The sequence below is a fragment of the Panthera onca genome, chromosome A3 (genome assembly GCF_046562875.1).
Source record: "Panthera onca isolate mPanOnc1 chromosome A3, mPanOnc1 haplotype 2, whole genome shotgun sequence".
NCBI lineage: Eukaryota > Metazoa > Chordata > Mammalia > Carnivora > Felidae > Panthera > Panthera onca.
Genome location: NC_138341.1, coordinates 118,439,127 through 118,464,803, shown reverse-complemented (window position 1 = coordinate 118,464,803; position 25,677 = coordinate 118,439,127). Strand labels below are relative to the sequence as shown.

The following is a 25,677-nucleotide window of genomic DNA, read 5'->3' as shown; positions in this document are numbered from 1 at the left end:
ATGCCTGACTGTAAACAGTAAGCTTCCCTCCTATGTTGTTATATGCTTCCCACATATAAAAGGTAAACATCAAAGCTTTTATAGATGAAAGATAAAACAGACCAGAAACTAAACCATGCAAAGCCTGACAATATACTTCATGTGGCACTCATTGTGTCCAAAAGATTGGCACTATGTAAATGTGGATTTAAAAAAAACTCTACAGTTTTAATGAGAGGAAAACGAAGCAATAGGCCATATGGAGTAAGACATGAATAACAACCCCTCTTTCCTCTCTTTTACTGAATTACTCTTTCCAGAAGCGGTTTCTACCAGATTCCAAATAAAGAAGAGACTTTGGGTTTTCGGCAGCTCTGCAAATACTGAACCAGAACTTCTCAATTTTCCCTCTGACTCTTGCTGATTGAATGGATGGGGAAGAGCTACAAGAGACCATTCTCTGTATACCTGAGCGAGGCGGGGGGTGGGGTGCTGGCGGAACGGTGAGGTATCAGAGCTGTAATTTTCAAAGAGGAAAATGTAATACACAGAATAAGCTTTTTGGCACTAGGTCATATTAGCATGCATTCCTATAGCTCATCCCAGCCTGGAGCAGGAGAGATCTTGATCAACTGCAGGGGTATATACTAAGAACAAATGGCATTTACCTATTTGTTTGGGATACTAAGTAAAGAACAGGTTGTCAATTTCAGGAGACCTGAAGCTGCTTATGTACCTTCCATCTCTCCGGGCGCTGTGGCTGGCTGGTGCCTGCCAGACAGGAAAACACTTCAGCCACCCCAAGTTTTACACTTTCTTTCTCTTCCTCTCTCTCTCTCTCTCTCTCTCTCTCTCTCTCTCTCTCACACACACACACACACACACACACACACACACACACACACACACAGTTTCATTAGCCCCTAATAAATGTAGCTTCCCTAGGAACAGATTTCAGCCCAAGGTGGTGTCAATTTTTCATGCACCAAGAAGATGGGGAGAGCTGCTGGCACAGAGAGCAGGGGAGATAACAGGTTTATCTGCTGGCCAGCACCGCTCAGCTGCTCTGTCATTTCGACAGGATAAAATGGAGGCGAAGGATGGCTATGGAGCTGTCAACGCAGATGGGGTGGATGTGGGGACTCCCACTGTAGAAAACAACCTCTAAGGCAGGGCCCAGGGAGAACAGAACACACACACACACACATATTAAAGGGATCCACAAGGCTCCCGAGGGGAGAGGCCAAGCATATCTACATTTTGAAGTCACTAAGTAGGGAGGTTGGGGTCTTAGTGGAGTATTAGAGAGCTGGTACTGAAATTGTGCCAGTGTGAGCCCCTGCCTGCCAGTGCCCTGCTCAACAGTCAGACAACTGCCAGCCTCAGACCCTAATTAGTGAAACTGCCTAGAGGGGTGGTCCTGGGCCCTCTTCCTTAGTTCAAATCTCTTTAAGGGACTTTCAAGGGTGATTAGACACAATGGGTTAGACCCCTCAGTACCTGCAAGGGGACTAAAAGTTTGATTCTCTAGGGTCAGTTAGGATTCTGTAATTTTCAGAGCCAGAAGAAGAATCAGAAATCTTTGTTTCAACTCCACTGGAATTTCAAGTATAGAAGCAATAACCCTGATATGGGATGTGATTTGCTTCGGATCAAAAGTACCTTTGTGGGCCACTCGAATCTAGATGTGCAGTTTATCTTCTTTTAAAATCATGACAGAAACTTTTAAGAATCTGATGAACCCTATGTATGCCATCCTTTGCAAAATATCTACACAAATGTAACATCTCCATGGAATTTCAGCGTGTTCCCATCTCTCAAGGATGGCTCCTTGGCTAAGAACCCATGACCTAGTATATCCAGATCAGAGGTCTTTCCAGAACGGCACAAACCACACCGTGGCAGTCACTCCAACTAGCCTCCCACAGTGTTCACTGTTTTTGTAAAGAATGGGATGGGTAACATTTCCCATCCTCATTCTTAAAAAAGGGTGGTCCAAATCCCAAGAGGTCAAAACAACACCTCTCTCTGTGAGGAGAGCTATTTACCCACAGACAGGCCCATTAACAACCAGGCCAACCAGTGGTCCACCGCTGAGAAAGACACATGGGTACAGCAAGAAGTCCAACTCCTGGACCCTGTTCCAGAAAGGCCAACAAGTAAATTAACTAATTAACCTTATGCGGGGCTTTTAGGATCAGACAGACTTGGATTTGAATCCTGATGCTGGCACTCACTAGCTGGTTAAATTAAACCATGGGCACACTGTTTAATCACTAAGTCTCAGCTTTCCTGTTTGTAAAGTGGGGTTATCCCCTCCATCTGTTAAATCCATTATGCCAAGCGAGCTAGGTACATAATAGGCACCCAACAGACATCCACTTGAGAGTTGCTGTCTTGAAGAAGAATCTCAGAGGAGATTCTCACCCATGCACTTGTCATAGATCGCCACCTAGCCCCTTCCGTACCACATCCTGATCACATGCCTACCACCGAACATGTTTCAGTCTGCCTGCACCATCCTCATTGGCCTGTGCTGAGAAAAACAGAGACTTAGGTGGCCTGACGTTCTTAGCTGGTAGGGTTATCTCCTATAACTCAAGATTTGTTCTGACCCTACAATGGAGTAAGGCCAACCTCACTCAGACTCTTTAATCCTACAATAGACGAAAATAAAGTTCTTATGTGCGACTACCCATAAAGCCAAATAATAGAAGTTCTGGGAGACTTGCAGACAGCCCTAAGGTGGGCAGTGGCTATTTACTAGCAAGCTGAAGGACACGGCGTCCATAAGCAGAGAGGGTCCTACTTTTTAATAAAAATAAATGTAGTCGGCCTGGGTAATCATTCACCTTTTGCTCTTGCTGCAGAACTGAAAACACAGCACGTGGTCTGTAGAGGAAATGAAGAACACCCTCTCTTTTAGGAGTTTTGTAACCACAGGACAATTAATAACAGGGCACGAAGTGGTGCCCACACCAGTGATTCCTTTTCTCAGACTTCTGAGTACCTACTACTATGTGCCAGGCAACGTACGAAGTGCTGGCACTACAGAGGTCAAAAGACACTCCATTCCAGAGGAGCTCATTGCCCTGCGAGCAAGGCTAAGAAACAGACAGCTACAATCGAGTACACAGTTAACTGGCACGTGTGGAACATGCGTAGCACTACGTGAAGCGCCCTAATTTAGTTGGGGATGGAGTAGGAAAGAGGAGGAAATGTAAGGAAGGGTTGGCTGTACAGATCGAGACAAGAGGAAAACACTGTTCTCAGGGACCCCTGGGAGTGACACAGGGCTGTAGTGTTATGCTGGCAAGTGAATGGTCGTGAGCTCATAGCTCCAAGTTTTCTGTGATAAAGTTGGTAGAGAGACAGTGGCTAGGATTTGGGATTCTATGGGCACATTTAGTTCTTACGATGCAGATCTAGACTGTGTTCCTGAAGTCAAGGGTAAATGGACTGTGCTCCATTAACAGGTCTCTCAAGGTGGGGCACGGGGGAAGAAGGTGACAAGGAACATAGCAATAATCCCGAAACGACTTCCTTATCCTTCTGTGCCAAGAGATTTCAGAGGTGTCCTACTTGCATCTCTTGAAGTTTGGGTTCCGTGCGTCACGGGAAGATTACATTCACCGAAAAGGAAGAAGACGCACTGGTAAGCAGAGCTGGGCCACAGGAGGCAGCCTCCAGGGGTCTTAGACACTGGAACTGACACGGATTCATTCATTTATTCATAAAATAGAATCCTACAATGTATAAGATACAGTGTTTGAAGACAAAGACAATCAGACACTGATCCTTCCCTCCAGGTGCTTGTGGTCTCTTATGTCTAAAATTACTTGATAGAAAGTGCTAGTGCATGAAAAAGAGGCAGAAACTACTGAGGAGGCAAATACTCCCCTAGCCAGGGTATCTGGGAAGACTGGTGGGCAAGACACTACTGCGCTGAGCCTAGGAGAAGAGAAGAAAGCAAGAAATGAGCCTTGAAGGGAGAAGGGGGCAATGGGAATAAGGCTATGTCAAGCAGATGGAGAAGCATGAATCGAAGACATCAGGCTGGAGTGCACATGGTATGGACAGAGAACTGGGAAGGGATCCAGTGGCAGAGGGAAGGGAGGATGAAAGGTGAGGAGGTTGGAAAGGTGGGAGGGGAGGGGGCGGGTAGTGCAGACCATGGATAAATACAAATGCTGATCAATGTCCTCACAGCCTGGCATTTAAATACCGGCCCAGCCTGGCTGGTTGGACAATGAATTCAGGGTCCCTCTGCCCACCCAGCTTCAGAGTCTGCACCTGCCTTCCAGTGGCCCAAACGGTTAAGAAAGATATGGGTCAGCCACAGCTCTATTCTTAGGATGGAAACAGTCCCTGTACTTAAACCATCAGGCCCATGTCTTGGCAAGATCTTGCAGGGCCACTTTAGAATTCAAGGCCATGCGGCTGAGCTGCCTTTGTTTCCATGGAACATCTAAGGCCATTAGCTCTTTTGTTTTAAGGAGATCATACGAAGTGTTCTTCTCTCATTTCTAAAATTAAAACCATCTCTGTTTTATTGCCCATCCTTGCTCCCCACCTCCCCCTGAACTTCCCCAGACAGGCAGACATCCTGCTTTCTGGTAAGACTCTCGATGCAAACAGGATGTTTAAAATACCCTAATTAAACCGTCTTGACTTCAGCAGTGGTGTGTTGGAGTACAGATTAATCTGTTTCATGCCTGGCACTAGCAGCTGAAGTAGCAGGAGGCCCTGTCAAATCAAGCCACAACATTACATTCCTCTGCCTTTATTATTATTTTTTCCTTTTTTGCATTTCATTGTAATGGACATCTGTCTGGCAGGGGACGTGGGAACCCAAGAAGAGTCACGCGTGTGTGCTCAGCCACTCCGGTGGAATATTGATGCAAGTCAAATCACTCTTCTCAAGACAGATGGATCTGTGTTAGCATCTATATATAGCGCCTTTAAACACACATACAAAATACATATATTCCTATTTTTCACACACATTCACTGAATCCTGAATATGTGGCAGGCGCTGGGCTGGAGACTGGGGACTTAAAGCAGCAGTATTTGTTACAGACCTACTGTGTGCCTCTGTGTGCTTCGCATGCGTTCCTTCACTTCATTCTCACAGCAATCCTATGAAACACGTGCGTTACTCTTCCCATTTTATAGATAAGAAACTAGAGACTCAGCCAGGAAAAGAAGTTTGCCTCCCAGGGTTTCACAGCCAGGAAGTGACCTAATTAGTTCCACTATAATAAAACTTGATTATTTTCCTCCTGAGTTAAAAATACCCAGCAAGCATATTTAAGCAGCATTCAACCTCACTAGTACCGCCGATAAAGCCATGAGGTAGTTTCATTTGATGAGCTTTTCAAAATACTTGATGTCTGGAAGGCTGTGGGGAGGTGGGCTCTCCTAGACTGCTGGCCACACGGGTACCGGGGATGCGGTACTGAAACCACTTTGCTGTATGGATCTCCCCGATAATGGTAAGCTCCTCAAAAGTGGGGCCCACATCGTATTCATCTCTCTACCTTCAGCATCTAGTCTTGTGCCAGGAAAATTCAACTAATACTGAATATGACATCCTGTGAAAACACCATGGGTTAAGAGTTAGCTGTCAGAGATACACATGCATAAAAAAGGAGTAATTGACTCCCTGAGAGGGTCTGGATGAATGAAGGAATCTTCAGAGTCTCCTCTTTAGAATGAGGAGAAATTTATCAGAGAGACAGAGGGGGAATGTCATTGTAAACAATACACAAGAGATTAAAGATACAGAGATACGGGGCGCCTGGGTGGCTCAGCCGGTTGAGCGTCTGTCTCTTGATTTCAGTTCAGGTCATGATCCCAGGGTCATGGGATCGAGCCCTGCTGAGCTTGGAGCCTGTTTAAGATGCTCGTTCTCCCTCTCTCTCTGTCCTCCCTTGCTCCGCGCCCCCCACTCATGTGCACATGCATGCTCTCTCTCTCTCAAAAAATAAAGAGAGAAAAGAAAGAAAGGCATAGGGATACGAAGGAACACAACCAGGAGAGGCTGCAGGGAGTGGGTGACGAGATGTAGGACGAGGTGAGAGAAGCAAGAACGCTGCACACTTTCAACTAAAGAGTCAGGACTCTATCCCACTGGACTTATAGAACACATGATGGAGAGGAAGCAACCTGGTCAAATTTGTGTTCCAGAAGATCATTCTGGAAGATTTCTTGAAATGTACATTTCTTGAAATGTACAGGAGAAACAGGACCATATTCAGATTATTACAGAAACATCTGAAAGAAACACAGCATTCGGGTCTAACAGTTACGTCTCCTTTAGCAAAAACTGAAACAGTTAATGATTTTTCAGAAAGAAACCCAGTTTCCTTGCCTTCTTCTCAGGGGAAGTAAAGTGTGACATAAAGAATACCAGAATAGAGGTAAGAGACAGGGATTTCAGTCCAAACTTTGTTTTTTGTTGTTGTTGTTGCTTTTAATGTTTGTTTTTGAGAGAGAAACAGAGACAGAGACAGAACACGAGCTGGGGAGGGGCAGAGAGAGAGAGGGAGACAGAGAATCCCAAGCAGGCTCTGCACCGTCAGCACAGAGCCCGATGCGATGTGTGGCTCGAACTCATGAGCGGTGAGATCATGACCTGAGCTGAAGTTGGATGCTTAACCGACTGAGCTACCCAGGCATCCCTTCTAATCCAAACTTTGAAAAAAATCTTCTATATGGCTCTGAATAGGTCTCTTCTCCACCTACTCTCTGGGCCTCGATATCCTTGTTTGTAAAAGGAGAAAAGTGGCTTTATATGGTCCTCCCTTAATTGAATTACAAGATTCTATCAAAAAGGGATGTGAACAACTAGCAAGTGACCCAGCAATTCCACTCCTAGATATTCCCTCAAGAGACAATGAAAATACATGACCGCAAAAAGACTTGTTCACGAGACATTCTACAAAAACAATGTTCACAGCATTGTTTTAATGGCTATAATGGCCACAAACTCGAGATTGTCTGTCAACAGGAAAAATGGAAAAATACACCCACATCATGGAATATTACACAGCTCCAAAAAAGGACAAGGCATTGATGCACTCGACAACATGGGCGAATCTCAAAAACAGTATGCTTAGTGAACGCTTTATCCCCAAAGCGTTTCTGGGTAGTGATAATGTTCTGCACCTTACAAGAGTATGTATTTGTCCACATCGCCAAATGGTGCACTTGAGATGTGTGCATTTCACTGTGCGATTTCACATTATTTTTAAAAATTGAAGTCAAGGCTAATGATATTCCTCCCAAAGTGTTCATGGTGAAGCGTACTGATGTCTGCAACTTAGTTCCCACATCAAAAAAATAAAATGGACGGATGAGGTGGACAGAAGTGACAAAGCAAATACAGTGAAATGTTAACTAGAGAGTCTAGTGGTGGGTATGAGAGCACTGTACAGTTCTTTCAACTTTCCTGTAGGTTTGCAAATTTCCTTAAGAAAATATTAGGAGGAAGAGGCAAGAAAAAAAAGGGAGAAATGAGCACTTGGAATATAAATGATGAGATTCCTAAAGGTTATTTTTCCAAAAAGTAGTTTTTAATATGTCTGTTGTTTGAAATTTTGAATGCATTTTCCATTGAAATAGGCCCACTGAAACCCATTTAACCTGAAATATAGCCAAAATTAATTCAGTATTCTCATTTTTCAGTTGCGATGAGATTCCACAAACATTGCCTAATCACCTACTGAGTGCAAAGCAATATGATAGGTGTTGCTTTTGGTTGATTTATTTTCTCTTTCCCATGGGATTTCCCCCCTCCTTTCAGAGTCTGAGCACCACTATGGATTTAAAAAAGTGTTTAAGTGCTAGCTTAACTAATTTACAGCCTTGAGTTTGTGGGAAAATATGCCTTGCAGCAAGAAAGGGATATATATGTTCAAAAAATACTTCTTTCTGCTACACGACTATTCTCCAAGGGCTCAGAGTGAAAAGAACAGAATGAACTGGTAGCTAATATTCCCTCCCAGGGTTTGAGCTGAAGGCATGAAGCTCCCTAGGTCAAGTGTTCGTGGATCAGGGAAGGCCCATACCTCAGATGGGTTGAAGGAGAGGTCCACGAAGCTTTAAGTGTCTGCTGAGTGCACGCACAACCATCTCCAGTGGCAAATGACTCCGATCCTTAGTTTTCTATGGTTCCTACACAATGTGCTTGGTCAGTGAAACCAACCCCATCACTCTGGTGGCAGCAGTGTGGGTTGGGCAACGATGCGGGGGGCCACCATGGAGAATGAGCCGGCCACCACTGACTTCAGGAACTCTGAGAAGGCCTAGACAAACTTTGCCCGAGAGAGATGTTCTCTCTACACCAAGTGGCAGCATCCTGACTACTTAAGACTGCCAGTTACCTGCCCATTTCCTCCTCTTATTTCTTCCTAATGATGGGACCCATATATATTTGGTAAATATACCTGGCTTAAAAAAACAAAAACAAAAACACCCAAACTACAGCTTCCCTTATAGCTACGTATGACCACGTGGCTCATTTGGGGTCAAGACTTAAGATAAACTGCTATCTGGAACTTCCAGGAGGGGATATGTCCTCTTCAGCCCTGCCCCCTCCTGTTTTTGCTTTCCTGCTGTTTGGAATCCAGACCATAGTAACTGGAACTCCGGTAACCACGGAGACCATGAGGCAATCTTGAAAATAGAAGCCAGGCACACTGATATGTGCTTGGGGGCACATTCACAAGCAAACAAATACCCCTGGTCCTGTGATGACGATGGCAGAACAGAACGACAGAAGGGACCTGGGTTTCTGATGACATCTTGAAGCTGCCAATCCAGACTTCTGGTCTTGTTTTATGTGAGTTCTGTGTGTTCTATTTTATTTAAACCATATTATTTCCAGTCTCTGTTACTAGCAATCAGCTGCATTTCCTAACCGATAACACTAATCCAGTAAGTTCTTCTCTAGGAAGTCCAAAGATACATTGCGTCCCAGAGTTCAGGTATTCACTCCAAGAAAGTGGACTGTTCAGCCTCACCTGCTTTTGGAACCAGCCACACATCCCAGTGGGGAAAGTCCTAGAACCAGGAGGAACTGCTAGTAAAAAGTATAGTCGTTTCGTTTCACCTCACTATCTCGAAGGGTCTAAACGCTTTTCCGTTATATTCTGCAGAACCTGGCTGGAAGGAGTAATTTAGCTGGGTTTTTTTTGTTCTATTTTTTGTTTTTTAATTATCAGCCCTCATCCTTGTAACGACAGAAATAAATGCCTGGTGTTTCAGAACCTCTGTTTTCTCTCTGTATTGCCACCAATACTTAGGTTAGTAACACCCACTCGTGGCAGTACTCTGAAGAACTGCTATGAGATGGCCCAGATGCAGGGTTTCTGACTCACCAGACTGATACCTCTAGTGACCCCCTTTGATGAAGACAGCTGAATGTCAGGCGTGGCTGGTTACGGCTTACTTTTCTGCAGCGTATCACTTTTAGGGGTATTGCATCTAAATTAATTTAAACTGATTTTGTGGCCTACAAGCTCTCTTGGGGTTTGAAAAGGACATGACACAGTTACCATGGTCTCCCTACCCACATCCAACAAAACACATTAAAAAAAAAACAACTTAAGATCTTTAGGTCCTAAAATAAAGATAATCCCGCTGAACATCTGTACTGATTTAATTTTTTTAAAGAGTCCTTCTCAACGGTTATCTCACTATATTTTCAGATGGTGCTGAAAATCTAGGGGGGCACAGCCTGACCCACCACCACCCGGGCTCGGATACACCTGGGGCTGAGCATGGGTGCCAGAATCCCCCCCACATTCTCCCCTTTCCATGACCTCTCCACTATTGCAATTCCCACTTTCCAAGAATCCACCTGCCGAGACGCAGCAGAGCTGATCATCACGGCCCCAAAGCAAGGGCGGTGTTTTTACACTCCTCTGAATGCCATCCTTGGATGACTGCTTTAGATTAGAAATTCAGTTTAGAAAAGAAAAGAAAAAGAAGAGCCTGTTTCCAGGACCTTCGGGGAATGATCTAAACCTACCTCTTCACTCCTTTCATGTTGCTCACCAGGCCTGCCTTTGCACTCTTCCAGCAGCCCCGGGCTCCTCCTCCCATTCTGCCCACCGTTAGCAGCCGGGTCCTCCTTCACGCTCCTGCAGCCCCCGCCAACCGCTGAGCTCCACACACTCTTCCTCCCGACTTCAGGGCTTCAGCTGATTTCCACAGAAACCAGGAAACCCCGCTTGCAGACCCAAGATGGCCTTATGTTCATCTTCTTGAAGTCTGACTTCTTAACCCCTCTCCCATCAGCCAAGAACACAGCACAGCGAAAGGACAGAACTCAGTGCTGCTTAACACAGTTCTTCCGTTTCCAGTTTGAGGCTAAGGAACTTAACTGTTCTACAATCTTGCGCGCACAAAACCACTGCAAAAACATGCAGGGACCTCTGTGAAAACGCTTGCCGATCATATTCTAACAGGGATTAGACTTATCATAGGGAGGAGATAAAGGAAGCTGGTTAGTCCTAAAAAACACTGCATTTGTGAACAACGACTCCATGCTCTGTTTTACTAACAGGAAATAATCAACAACTGGCAGATATATGAAGTACTCTGCCATCATCACTTTCTCACATGCTAACCTTCCTATACACCCGGTGCGGCCATTTCATAGCTGTACAAAGAAAGAATGAGGGGCCTGAGATCTATGTGCCTTTCCCAGTGGGCCTTTCTCAAGAGGAAAGAAGTACTTATTAGTGTTATGTACCGGGTTACTGTGCTCGCTGCTTTACATACTCTTTCTCACTTAACACTCATGACCACCCTTAGAGTGAATTATTCTCTCCATTTTACAGATGAGAAAAAAATAAGGCCCGGGGGGTTATGTGCCTTACCCAAGTTCTCAGAGCTAGCGAGAGCCAGAGACCGATCTGGCCCCCAAGGCCAGCTTTCTTTCCATTGCCCCAAATCTGCCTTTGTAGTGGTGAACTAAATTTACCAGCACCCAAATTTCCAGAGTACTTCTTAGCAAACGCAGTTGTGAGAAATAAGCAGAGAGCCCATTTTGAACAAAGCTACAAACGGAAACACCAACGTCCCTTTGCTTTACTTAATAAGACAGATGGCTCCTGGCAAAAACTGACTTCAAAGTAATTTCTGTGAAACAAATCCTACTTGTTTACCACTGTGGATCCCAAGACACATTCCCAAGGAAAGAATTCCCTAGCCTGCTTCATCATGAATGCGTGGTGAAGGCAAATGATGAGCAGCCTCGGTGGATACTGGTCATGGCCACAAATCAGCAGCAGTGTGTCCCCGCTGGTCGTGGTAATCCAGAACTCCCCCCGGCCTTACCACGTGATCTTCCCTACTCAGTGAGACACCCCCCGCAGGACCACAGGAGTTCTCCCTGCTCCTGGGGAGCCTCTGGCATCACCCTGGTAGCCCTGAGTAACTACGTGCGGTAAAGTGGGACACCCACTGGCACAGAGACAGGAAAATATTTTATTCTCCAGCGCGATACTCATAAGCACAGTAATAATCAGAGTGGCAAACTTCCCGTCTGGGACTCAGCTTCCCCAACTGTCTTTTGAATAGTCCCTTCAACGCTCACATCTACAAAATTCTTCTCTTCCTCTAGGCCAAAGGTTCTCCGTGGAGGGGTGGGGTGAGAGAAATCTCGACTGCACTGTCTGAGGCATTTTGCAAATTTTACGTGCGTGTGCTTGTGACAACTGAGGGGTCCTACTGGCACCTACTGGGTAGAGGCCAAGAATGGTGCCGAACATCCTACGATGCACAGGACAGCCTCCCACCACAAAGAGTTATCCAGTCCAGAGTGTCAATAGTGCCAAGGCTGAGAATCCCCTCAATCTAAGCTACTTCTGACATCTATTAGGATGAGGTTAACCTACCAACAGATCCCAATGCTATCATATATATTCTAGCGAGAAAAATGCCTAAATCCAAGGCTCTCATTCATATGAGTTACTAATTTTGTAAATTACAAATTCCCATATAAGGTGAAATTATATAATACCTAGTGTTACCTTAAAACATTCCTGGAAAGGGGTGCCTGGGGGGCTCAGTCGGTTAAGTGTATGACTCTTGATTTTGACCCAGATCATGATCTCACAGTCGTGAGAGGGAGCCTTGCATTGGGCTTTGCACTGAGCAGCATGGAGCCTGCTTAGGATTCTCTCCCTCCCTCTCCCTCTGCCCCTCCCCTGCTTGTGCTCACATGTGCATACATGCTCGCTCTCTCAGGGAAGAAAAAAAAAAAAAAATTCCAGGGGGAAAAAGAGGGGCAAGGAAACAAGGTTGGCAAATGTTAATCGCAGAAGTTGGGTGATGGGTATATAAAGTTCAATGTATAATTTTCTCTACCTTGTATTTTCGAAATCTTTCATAATATAATCTTTCTTTTTCTTTCTTCCTCTTTCTTTCTTTCTTTCTTTCTTTCTTTCTTTCTTTCTTTCTTTTTCTTTCTTCCTTTCCCTTCCTTCCTTCCTTCCTTCCTTCCTTCCTTCCTTCCTTCCAGTAAGCTCCACAAAGTAAGCTCCACAGTCAACATGGGGCTTGAACTCATGACTCTGAGATCAAGAGTCCCATGCTGACTGCTCAGTAGACTGAGTCTACTGACTGAGCCAGCCAGGCATCCCTGAAATCTTTTATAATACAAAATATTTTGTTCTTCCGAATGAGTTTTTATTCAAAGGGATATAAAAGATAAAAGGGATTCCTCCCTGCCCCCTCAGCCCCTCAGCATAAGACACAGTCCCTGCCTTGGCAGAGCTCACAAATGAGTGGAAACAAGTCAGCCAACGACCGTCACACACAAGGAATGATACTGGGAGCATAAGAAAGGGATCAGTCTAAACACAAATGTGGAAAATCGGGGCAAGCTTCGAAGAAGAAGCAGGATTGGGAGAAATTCCAAAGAATAAGCTACCTGTCTCACAGAGAAGGGAGTACAGGAGTAGCTCAGTCAGAGAAAAAGCATCAAGTATCAACACATGGAGGACAAGACATGGAGCAGCTACCACAGTTCAGGCTGGAGATAAGTGACGTCATCCAACAAACTCCAAAGACACAGGGAGGTCTGCCTTAAGGATACCAAAAGTGGGATTAAGGGAGAAGAATCTACAAAAGGTCTAGAAAAGTGGAATAAATTTAGTAGATTTACAGATGACAGCCAAAGAAGATAGCGGTATGTGGACTATGGCTCCTTTCTTTCTCAGTTTTTGAAGGTTTTAGGCACATATAAATAAGAGCTATGATACTGTGACTAGGAGTGTCTGCTTGAGCTGCTTTAGAGGCTGTCCTGGTCCAGGTCCTCTGCCCTCTTGTCACCCCAACTAGTCTTGACAAATATAGCCAGCAGTCCGGCTCATTGTGCTTAGACTCTAACCCTAAGACCACAACACTGAATGCCTGCTTTTTCCAGAGCCCCACACCGCATTCTCTGGTGCCTCTGTATGTGCTGTTCCCCCCGCCTAAAAGCTCTTCCCTTTCTTGTCCACCTGGGACATTCCTACTCACTTTCAATCTTCCTAACCTCTTCAAGGAAGATTTCCAAGTAGACTGGAAGCCCAGTCCTTCCTTCAGTGCTTCCAACTTGCAACTTATACCTACCCCCCGCCCCCGGCCGCCTTTATAACCTCTATGGTATCATAATCATTACGTGCATGTGTTCTCCCCACCACAGGTAAGTACCTCCGGGGCAGGGAGCCTGCAGTGGTTCATGTGTCTAAGCATGTCTGGCACCATTAGGTATTCACCAATATTGCCGAAGAACTGAAGAGTGAATGAACTCCCAGGAGATGGCAGCTGAGGTTCCCTTTGGGCCGCCTTCCAGGCAAAGGTTTTCAGAGTTCCTAAAGGACAACTAGTTCCAGGTGAACACCTTCGGGTGAGCCTCCAAAGCCATCAGGCTATGCTCGGATGTGGACATCTCTCATCTCAAAGCTTAATCCTGAACTTATTACTTGTGAAATGCCTTCTGCAGCCTGGGACTTTAGACAGAGATAAGACATGCTGGGAATACATATTTCCAGATGTACTTCTTCAATAAAGCAGCCCCCGCCCCAGGTTAAGTCAGAAGGAAAAGGGAAGAGTGTAGAGGGTGCTTTCAGGCAACAGGCTTGAGCAATGGAAACCTGAGCAAGGCAAAAAGGGCCCACAGCGAGCCCTGAGCTGACGCAGGCTCACTGAACCACAGGCCCCAACCAATGAATGGGCTACTTACAACTGGGCACAAATAGCAAAAAAGGGGAAATTCCGCACGTCCCCATCCTCACTTACCCTGTCCCATAACTATAGCCCCTCACTGCTGCCTCCTGGCAGACAGTCTCTCCTTTACTGTCCTGCCCACTGTTCCCTCGCAGTATATTCAGTAAACTTTCTCTTTTACAGCCTGTCCCGCCGGCCCCCACCCAATTAAGCCCCACAAAGATGGCTAACGTTTGTTAAGCACCTACTTACTACATGCCACAATCAGAGAGGCAGATAATACCCCATTTTATGGATCCCTGCTACTCAAAGTGGAGTCAGAGGACCACCAGTAGCAGCATCCCCTGGGAGCTGGTAAGAAATACACAATTTCAGCCCTCACCCCAGACCAACTGAAAGCAGAATCCGCATTTTAAAAGATCCCCAGGTGATTCGTCTGCAGTATAAATCCTGAGGAGCACTGTTACAGATGAGGAATGTGGGATCAAAAAAGGTAGTTAATGTGCCAAGGCAATGTGTGATATTGTGATTTATAATAAGATACATATATTTGGTCTTTGCCCCCCTTTCTGTCACAGAACTCCTAAACTCTTGGAATTTTCCAAGTGAAGCGACAGCCATAAAGGTATCTTTTGTTAATTAGGTAACTTCCAGTGTGCCAAAGGATGAAGGCTGGTTGCCAGGAAAACCAACACGTGATTAGCCGGTTGTAATTTTCAGTCCTACCCCCAGATCTCCTGGGAGGGAAGAGGGGCCACTGGTTGAATCAGTCTCTAAGGGCCAATGATTGAATCTGGCATGCCTGTACCATGAAGCCTCCCTAAACGCCCGAAAGGACAGGGTTTGGAGAACTTCTGGGCTGGTGAACTCATGGAGGTGCTGGGAGAGTGGCGCCTGGAGAGGGCGCTGCGACCCTTCCCCTCCTCCGCCTCCTGCAGCTTTTCCATCTGGCAGCTCCTGACTCATCCTTTGATAATTAACTGGTAACCTAGTAAATACAATGTTCCTCTGAGTTTTGTGAACTGTTTTAACAAATTAACCGAACCTAAGGAGGGGGTCTTGGGAACCTGTGATTTTATAGCCACTTGGTCACAAGTACAGGTAATAACGTAGGCTTGCAAATGGCATCTGAAGAGGGGGGTCGTCTTGTAGGACTGAGCCCCCAACCTGTGGAATCTGAAGCTATCTGTGGGCAGAGAGTGTCGAAATTGAGCTGAATTCTTGGGGGTCTCCAAGAATTGCTTGTTGCCCTGGGGAACCCCCCCTCCACCACACTGGAAACTGCATCTCAAACACCAAATTTAGTTACACAACTAGTGTAAGCTGGGACTTGAACTCAAGTCTGCATGTTCTTTCTATAAGGCTGTGCTTTTCCTACTATTCTGCTATTAAGAACCATGCCAAGGGGCGCCTGGATGGCGCAGTCGGTTGAGCGTCCGACTTCAGCCAGGTCACGATCTTGCGGTCCGTGAGTTCGAGCCCCGCGTCGGGCTCTGGGCTGATGGCTCGGAGCCTGGAGCCTGTTTCCGATTCTGTGTCTCCCTCTCTCTCTGCCCCTCCCCCGTTCATGCTCTGTCTCTCTCTGTCCCAAAAATAAATAAAAAAAAAAAAAAAACATTGAAAAAAAAAAAAAAAAAAAAAAAAAGAACCATGCCAAGTTTACAGTTTAAAAAAACACATCTAGGGGCGCCCCGGGGGGGCTCAGTCAGTTAAGCCTCGGACTCCTGATTTCAGCTTCAGGTCATGATTTCACAGTCATGAGCTACAGCCCTGTATTGGGCTCTGTGCTGACAGCACTGAGCCTGCTTCGGATTCTCTCCCTCTGTCCCTCCCCCACTTGCACTCAGTATGCACTCTCTTAAAATAAATGAACTTAAAATATGTAACTTAATATAGAGAAAAAACTGTATTATAACGAGGTTCATTATTTCAAAAATTTAGGTTAAAGTCATAAAAAAACCTCACATCCCACATTACCAAATACACCTGCCCCTAAAACAAAACAAAATAAAAAAAAAAAAAAAAAGAGAGAGAGAAGAAATTCACATCCCATGTACCAAATACAAAAAAACTTGGTAAAAGACCTTTCTGCCCTGCCCTGCCCTGCCCGTATTACAACTTTTCCTATTTTATTTTTAGAAATAACTAAAGTTACTGGATTGTTGCTTTGGTGGTTAGAAGTCATTTAGCTTGCTGGTTTTCAGATGTCTCTTTGGGCAGCTGAGGTGCAGAATCAAGAACATGGGCTCTGGGTTCCAGCAGACTCTGATTTTAAACCATGTGCCTGATTTGAAAAAGTACTTTACTTCTTTGGGGCTGTTTCCTCAGTAATAGAACAGGCTAATGGTACCCAACACGGGGCTGATGGGAGGAGTACTGACATCACACATACACGGGAACACAGCAGATACTCCGTAAGTATGACCCCGCTGCGGCCATCTTCGGCAGCGGTAACCTCACACTAGCTGACACGTCTCAGGAGAATCAGCCTGTTACAAAGGCTAGCAAACATTGTTATTCCACAAGTTTGCCAGCCAGAAGGCGTACTTAACAGAGACATGATTTATTAGTAATCAATACATTTAAGAAAGTTGTAGGCATATTTTTTAGCGATTATCAAAACAATACGCTTAATTTATTTTATGGTAACCCTGCAGCAAATAGGGAACAAATCAACAATCCTTTTCTTCTATTTTGGAACCAGGGACAAGGGAGAAAAGTGTTAAAAGGAAAAAATGTAAGGCGTGTAGGAGACCAGGGAAAGACCATGTAATACCCACCATCACACACTATTCACGGCTTAATTTTATGGTATACAAAGCACTTCCCCCATACGTTATCTTATCCAGTTCTCTCACACTGAAATGTTATTGCTTCCTTCTCAAAGCTGGCGAAACTGAGGTGCAGAGGGGGGCAAATGACTTAACCCAAGTCACAGGGCCTGAGCCTGCGTTACAGAAGAAACACAAATCCAAATCTCCCGAACCCAGCCCAGGGCCCCTTTCTAATAGGCTACTTAAGGGATTTAAAGTTACTATGCTCACAGAGGCACTCGGCTGTAGAAAATCGCCCCCATGATGCTTCACGGCAAGACTCACCAGCCCCATCCCCAGCAGTGATCTTCCCCGCCAACACTCCTATCTTTTTATAGACCCACACCTAAAAGAGAAAAGAGCTGTTACTCCAGGACCTGATACCTGAGAATAATTTCTGTTTGGGGATCCTTTGTTTGGCTACCAGAAAAGAATGTTCGACATCTTTCCAACCTCCTTCTTATGCTAATTACAGCTCATCAGCATCTGGACACCCACAAGCAAAATCAATCTGACTATAAAAGCCAAAGACATTTTCTTACCATAAAAAAACAAAACAAAACAAACAACAACAACAACAACAACAAAAACCAAGTAAGAATCCAACATGATTAAATACACAGAGCATTTCCCCAGCAACCTGCAAGCTGCTGCATATCAAAATCACAACCAATAACACAGGAGTCCTGAAGGTGGACACTAACAAACATCTCACACATGTAATTGTATTCTTTAGGAGCAGTGAAATGTATACAAGTTTATTTTCAGTTTATCCCCTTCCACATTATACCTACTGCTGGGTGCCAACATGTCTAACACATTCAAATAGTCACACATTAAAAACAAAATACCATTTGAAAGGCCTCTTGACCTCCCCTTACACTGTAACCAAGTGAACTCAGATGCCGTTAGCCTTCAGTCTGCACCTCATTTCCTCACCAACCTGAAGTCCCAGCAGTTCACGATCCTTGGAAGAGCCACACTCACCACAAAGCACAGCTTACCTTTCCAAACGATCACCTCTACAACCTGATCACGTAACCTGAAATCTAGCCTGCCTTCTACAAATACAGTCTAGCTTCCTAACTATATTAAAAGACTCACCCTGACAAATATGCCCAAATATGCCAAGACCGAGTAAAAACAGGTTACAAAATAGCATATACACCATGATTCCATTTATGCAAACTTATATACACATACACACGGCCCTTCCCCTAACACAGATGTTTGAATGGATGGTGTCCATGATGTTTCCAGTAATTAACTCTGGGTGGTGAGACTTGGGGTGATTTTTACTTTCCCTCCACCCTTTCCACAATGCATGAATTTTCTACGTCAGGTTATTTTATTCATACTCCAAAACAACAACAAAGCCATTTTTAACAAGCCTCCCCCTGAGACCTACCACGTCAAGAATCTTCTCTTGGCACAGAGAGAAAGCAAAGAGGATGCTTATCTACGCTTGTACTCCGAACATCCCGGCCAGGGGTTCTCAGCACTAGCTGAGCAACAGGCTCTGGGGCTTTTTAAAAAATACAGATGCTCCAAGTCCCAGTCCTCAAAAATTTTGCAAGTGGGGCCCAGGCATGTGTATTTTGTTAAAGCTCTTTGAGTGATACTGATCAGAGAGGGTCAAAAACTACAGACTTATGTCTCTTTCTCAAAAGGGGCCCAACAGGGGGAGCAAATAGACTGGAGCTGAGTCAAGTGTCTAAAGGCAGGCAACTTCAAGGTAAGCAGTCGGGAATGTTGAGGAACAGAAACTGAAGGCTTAAGCCGTGCTGAGCTTCAGGTCTGAGAGGCCATGAGGAGAGAGGAGGCTATCGGTACGGAGATAACACTCAAAGTTAGAAGCCAGGAAGAGGGGAGTAAAGTGTGGCAGGGCAAAACGTTGGGGACCGAGAGATGGAGGTTATTTATGCAGTACTGGGGGCAGGACTACTGAGGACTTACAGAAACGGAACAGGAAAAGACAGCAAGCAGTTTAAGTGAGGCCTGCTACTACAGGTGAGCAGCCCTGATTCATGTTTGAAAGAAGGAGCAGAGCACTGCTTACTCATGATTCAATTTTCGGAAGCCACAGAAAAATCCTAGTAAAGGCCATGTACTAGCTTTGAGATTCTTCAAGACAACTTCTGTAAGCCTCAGTGTTCCCACCTGTAAAATGTGGCTAATAACACACGTTTCATAGGGTTATTGTGGGCACAAGGTAAAATGAGATAATGAATGTAAAAACCTTCCAGAGTACTCAAAACAAGACTTGCCCCCAAATGATAACATTAAGAAGCACATCCAATAAAGATGATATGTTGAATTTTAATAAACCAGGGCCCACAGCTGCTGCCTGGACCCTAAGTTACTTCCTCATTTTGGGACCACCTAAAAATGCCAGAGAAATAGCCTAAAAAGGTTTGGCTCTGTCCCCACTGTTGCTTCTACATTCCTGGTATTTGTCTTACTTCTATAAAGGAGATGCATTGCATACGCAACTATTTCTATAAAATTTAATCAAGATTATAAATGAAAACTAACAGAGTTATATTGACAAAATAATAAATGTACTGGTGGAAAATTCTATATCCAAAATAAGAATTCAGCTAATACTGCCAACTAAAAAACCAAGTGTCTACCTGGCAAAATGCAAACCACAAAAGAAAACCAGGAGTGATTAAATGCTTCTCCTTCATCCTCTCCACTCAGGCCCTCAATAGCAAAACTGAATTTGTGCCAAATTAGCTGAGATAGTCAGAATAACTCAAATTACTACCGTATCTATGAGCTGTAAAACTTTGGGAGAGTCTGTTTCTTAGTATAACAGAATAAAATGAGAACAACAATACCTACCAACATCAATGAATGCTCATTACCGCATGCCAGCTACTGTCCTGAGCCTTGTACAGAGATTAGCTAAGTCAGGCCTCACAACAGCTCTGAAGGACGCTTCACGGTCTGGCTTCTGCTTAACCACCTAATCTCCGGTTCTAGGTGCTTCTCACCGAGGGCTGGTGCCAGACTGCTCTTGGAGGGTACTCCTGGGAAGGCTGATAAAAATACAGCTCTGCCGACATTATGCAGACCGGTGGAACCCGAAAGTCTGAGAAGGTGCCCCCAGGAGATTACATCTTAAACAAGGTTCCAGATGATTCTTCTCGGCAGCTAGGTTTAAGGCTCTCTGCAATCTGTCCCTTCCAACTTTTATTTTATACACGCTACTTTTCTCACTTGACATTCCTTCACCTGGCTAGCTCCTACCCAAGGTTGGCTCAAGAGCCACGTATCTGAGGCGGAGCGGTTTCTAATCTCCACTCACTCCCTCACCACCCAGGACAGATGGGAAGCCCCTGCTCCCTGCTCCCACGGTGCTTCACGCTTGCCTCACCTTTTACCCTGTCATATAAATAAAGGTTTCTAGGTCTCCCCCCTGGCTGAGCTGGGAGCTTGTTCACTCTCCCTCCACAGCACCAAGTCTGGCACAAAGCAAGGGCTAGTGGTTTGTTAACAAAAGAATGAACGGAGCCTCACTGACCTACCTTTAGGGCTCTTATCCATAGAAACAGACCCTCTACATGTGAGCCAAACTGAAATAGAAGGGTCCGGTACCTCATTCGAGAGGTGGTGTATTTTACCAGGGCTAGCATAATCAGGATTCTAACTGAGGGTCCAGGTTAATAGGCCATTGTGATAAACAGTGGCTGCCCTACCTCTTTGGTAGCTCTTTTTATGACCCAGCCTGTCCACACATGTAGTCCCTATCCACAACTGGGCTTCACCCACAAAAGCTAACTAATTGGCATCCTACATGTAAACATGAAAACTGCAAGAGGCAGAGATGACTGTTTTTGAAAGGAGACTATGCAGTAGCTGTATTATCATTGATGAAACTGTCACATGCCAGGCTAGGTAGGATGCTCATGGTCATCATTCTTCACACCATTCTCTGAGAAAGGTTTTATCAGGCTTGTTGATTGAAGAGGAACTCAAAATCCAAAGAGGATAACTTGCTCCGGGCTACCTACTAGTTTGGGGGTGGAGCTGGGATTTGAAGCCAGGTCTTTTTGCCTCCAAAGACAATCCTCCCTCCCCTGCTCTGTGTTGCCTCTGGATGTCAACCAGAAGACCACTGGAGCCACCTTGGTGTGGGCTGGGAAGGAGCTTTGGAAGAAGACTTGGGCTCAAATTCTGCTTTTGGCATTTACTGACTAAAGGTATTTGATAATTAAACTCTAAGACTCATCTCTAAAAAGAAGATTAAAACGCCTAATTCATAAAGTATGTACACGTGTAAAGCCCTGAGTCTATCAGTAGATGCCCAATAAATGTGAGCTGGCCACGAGCCTATATTCCCTCTTCCTCCCCACAAAAGAGCAGTTTCTGGATGGCAAATAAATCTTGTTTCACGGTCTTCCTCGCCGGCAAACAAGTATGTTGTGCTCTAGTTGGGAAAGGCCTGTGGGTAAATCCTTAGTATGACTGGAACCAGTTAGCAAACCAGATGTGCAACACACAAAATCATCCCCTCGAGCCTGATGAGAAGAACCCAAACACATTGCTTATTTCAGCATCCCCACATTTTGTCATCTGAGGTCAGGAATGAGACAAGCAGCTGGAGGGAGAGAAAAGGAATTGATCCAGAAACTGTTCAATTATGAGGTTTTCAAATAGCAACAAAAACAACAGCAAGACATTTCCATCCCTGTTTAACATAAAGTGCCTGTTAGTACATGACTTAATGCTATTCTTAAAATTAAATACCGTTTGCTCTTCACTTGCTCATTGTTCTGACCACTATAAGCAACCCTTTGTAATTTTCAAGCTTGGGAAACACAAAAAGGCGGGGGGGATCTTTGACTTCTCTGTTTACAGACGATATGGAGACGTGGGGACATGGGGCTCCTGGTTTGTCCTCTCTGGGGAAGGTTTTTGTCTTACATTCCACATAGGATTGACATGCTTACAGTCTACCTCTACGAATGGCAGATTCGGGGAGGGACAACATTTCTTTAGGAAGATACTTTAAGAAAAGGGACACAAGCAGGAAACCCATCTTCACCCCAGCCACTAATATTAAGGAAGCAGACACTGCTGAGCACTTGATCTGTATTATTTCATTTAATCCTCTCACAGCACCCTTATGAGATAGATTCCAGTATCATCCCAATTTCACAATTGACGAAATACAGGCTCAGAGAGGTTAAGCAGCTTTCCTGAAGTCGCACAGCTAGTAAATGACAAGACTGAGATACCAACATAAGTCCGGTCTTAATCCAAAGCCCATATTCTTAATCACTCACATCACAATAACTAGCTATATATGCCTCAGTGCTCACTGTCCCCTCTGCCACTCCCCTTACTGGTGTAAGAAAGAAATACTATGTATCTTTCAAGGAACACTCAAATGCCATCGCTTCTCTCTCTTTTTTTTAAATTTAAATTTTAGCTAACATATAGTGCAATACTGGTTTTGGGAGTAGAATTCAGTGATTACCATCTCTTCTCTTAAGCGTTCCCAGAATCCCTAGAATGCGTCTTCCTCTAGGCTTCTACAACCTCGAGTGTAACAAGTATTAGTACAGTATGATGTTTGGGGCCCTTATTAAAATAATAATCTAGAAGAAGCTAACATTTCTCAAGCACCCGCACTATGGCAGACCTGCATAAGCCAGCCCATCTCACAGTGGTAGTTCTCACACTAACCCAAGGAGGTCGGCATTAACCCTATTCTCACAGATGAATAAGCAAATATGTTTTTATTTTTTTAAGTTTATTTATTTATTTATTTTGAGAGAGAGAGAGAAAGAATGAGAATGGGGGGGGGGGGTGCAGACAGAGAGGGGAAGAGAGGATCCCAAGCAGGCTCCATGCTGTCAACACAGAGTCCAACACGAGGCTCGAACTCATGAACCATGAGATCATGACCTGAGTCAAAATCAAGAGTCATATGCTTAACCTACGGAGACACAAAGGTGCCCTGCAAATATGTTTTAAACACTACTATGGGACAGAGGCTGAGTGGCCTTGGGGGAGAACCATAAATTGGTTAACATGGGAAGAATCCTTTGAGTTCTGCAATGCTCTGAACTATTGGTATATGCCTCAATCCTGTTGACAGCTAATGCTACACTGGTGTTAAATAAATTCATTTATTCATTCAACCAATATATACTAAGCACCTCCCATGAGCGAGCCCCGTGACAGGCACTAAAAATGACTAGACATGATCTCACGGCGTCATTTTGCCATTTGCTCCTAATTGCTTGTACCATTCGAAAGGACAAGTTAGAGTCCCCACCATCACAATGACCTGTCCTGGGCAAAGCACCAAGATTAGAACCAAGGGCTTCTGATCTAGTTTCTCATTTCACCAGCAAAGCAACCCAGAGAAGAGCAAGCTAGCCTAGATCCAGAAGAGCAAATACCGATGCATGACTTCGTGAAATGAGTATGAGATTTGTGATCAGAAGCTGAGGTCTGTCTTAGTTTAGACACTTACCCATTATAAGACTTGAAGTCATGATTTCCTTGAGTCTTATAGTTTCCTCATTTTCAGAATGAGAAATAACACCAACCTTCGTGGGGCAGCTGTTAAGACTCAAACGTGTTCAGATGTGTAGACACTCCTACAGATGCTGGATATAGGTAATAATAAACTGGAAGGCTGAAATCCCAGTGCCTCTGTTGTAGACTATGCCCTCATCTCCCTTCCACCAGAAGTGCCTTCCTCACTAAGCATTCCTGTTCTCCTGTTCCCTCTAATAATGAAGTAATTCTTGTTTGGTATGTTTTTGTACTTGCTGAGATGATTTTTTGGTAAATACATGTGCAATTGCTTTGCTCCCCAGGATTATTGCCCCCTTCTGTAAACTGTAAATTTACAGTTGAGGACCGAGGGTGTCTTTCTCACTTGGGTGGTGGCACGCAAGATAGACTTTGAGAGGACAGGAGGGCTGAAAGTCTAAGGCAGAGAGACTTATTGAGGCTGCAGTGATAGCTAGCAGAGGTGATGAGGGCAGAATCAGCGGCACTAGAACTGAATAAGGCAGAGTTTATAGGACTAATGATCAATTACATGTGGGGACTATGAGAGTTAAGTATGGCGCATGGATCTCTGCCTTGGGTGGCAGGGTGGAAGGTGGTGCCGTGACCATTACTGGGACAAGAAAAGGAGAAGAGCCTTGGGCAATGGAAGGACTGAGTATGGGTTTGAATGAGCTGAGATGGCCTGTCTGATGGAGTTGTCTGCTGGTTAATTAGCTGGGCTGACTAGAGCTTGGGAGAGACGTTGAAGATTTGGGGATCGACGGCAAAAAGATGTAGGTTAAAGCCGTAGAAAGTAGTTGAAATCAAGGAGAGTATGTACAGCAAAACACAGACACACACACAGACACACAGACACACACACACACACCGGGGGAAGACACCACCGATCCACGCAAAAATGAACACCTGAGGGACAGGGACAAGCCACGGAAAAGGATGAGATGAACACCAGGGAAGAGCAGCCTCCCTCAGGATTCTGCTCCTGTCTTTGCTAAATTTTGAACACAGCAGGAGCCCCGATACAAAGCGGCCTCGGACGATGCCATGTCATTGCCATGGCCTACCATGGAGGCATTAAAAATGTGTCTTTTTCACTGACGCTGGCCAAACTCCATTCTCCTCTGACCAGAGGAAAAGTTTTGCCATTCCCCTCTTCCAGCGCCGGCAGGCGGCAGGAGTCCTGGTCCGCCTTTCCTCGCTAGTTGGGAGTCCGAGAAGCACCAGGCCACCACACGCTTCCTGATGTGTGGGGTCCACCAGCGTCACTTACAATTCTTTGCCGATGACAGAAAAGTATTCTTTAAAGCACTGACCTGTTAGCAAGCGCTGTCACTTTTGACGAGGTAGAACGTGTGCCTCTGCCCAGCACGCACACCACACACCTACACACTGCTTTGCGGCTCACCCCCTTAGAGCTCCTAACAGCCTCCAGGGGAAGCATGTTAAAACAGCGCAATTAACTAGAACTGCTACAAACTCAATAGCTCACCTACCTAATGAAGCAATACAAGGGAAATTGGACCTATTTTAATAAGAATTTTAAAAGAGACAAGAAGTAAAGGTCAAATGCCATTTCTGGATCCCAGCTCTTTTCTTCTTCCCTCCCACTCTGAAGCAGTTAATATCAAGGAGACTACGCATGCCTTACTAATCCTTATAAAACCAAGGGGGCAGCCAATCATGCTATTATACCCAAGGGCAAATTTTTTCTTTCCAACCCAACCCCCCCCCCCAAGCTAAGTGCCTCCCCTGATCTATTTCTGAAGGTTTTATTATGCAAACCTGAAAGGATTTCAATTACAATAATTCTTGTCCTTCTCCAGCCCAACTCACAGAAGCAGAACTAAATTACCAGCAATTCTAGGGCTTAAGGGTGGTTTTGCTTCTTACCTCCTCTCTAGAGTCACCTTAATCTAGAGATTCTCCTCTCTCAGCCCCTTCCGTCGGCTTGGGGAACACAGCTGGTTTTATGCCACCCACTATGGAGCACATCTTGACGCCGGACAGGCTCATCACGAGTCCCCTTGCCCAGTAAAATCCACTCCTCCTCACTCTCCGTACCTGCCCCAGCCAGGTGTCAGCAGCCTGGCTTCCCACTGACCTCTTAGGAGGATGGGTG

General features: G+C 45.0%; 1 protein-coding gene and 1 long non-coding RNA gene across 3 annotated transcripts in view; one reads left to right on the top strand and one right to left on the bottom strand.

The window, feature by feature from the left end:
- CTNNBL1 (catenin beta like 1) overlaps window positions 1-25,677 on the bottom strand; it is a 162,928-nt gene that overhangs the window by 32,817 nt on the left and 104,434 nt on the right. The window lies entirely within an intron of this gene.
- On the top strand, window positions 8,688-23,941 carry LOC132668387 (uncharacterized). 2 transcript variants are annotated; one of them, XR_009605572.3, is made up of 4 exons: window positions 8,688-8,824; window positions 13,682-14,064; window positions 18,689-18,753; window positions 23,569-23,941. It is a non-coding gene; the product is annotated as an uncharacterized LOC132668387 (long non-coding RNA). The 2 variants fall into 2 exon arrangements; XR_009605568.3 differs by lacking the exon at window positions 23,569-23,941 and adding an exon at window positions 20,007-21,775.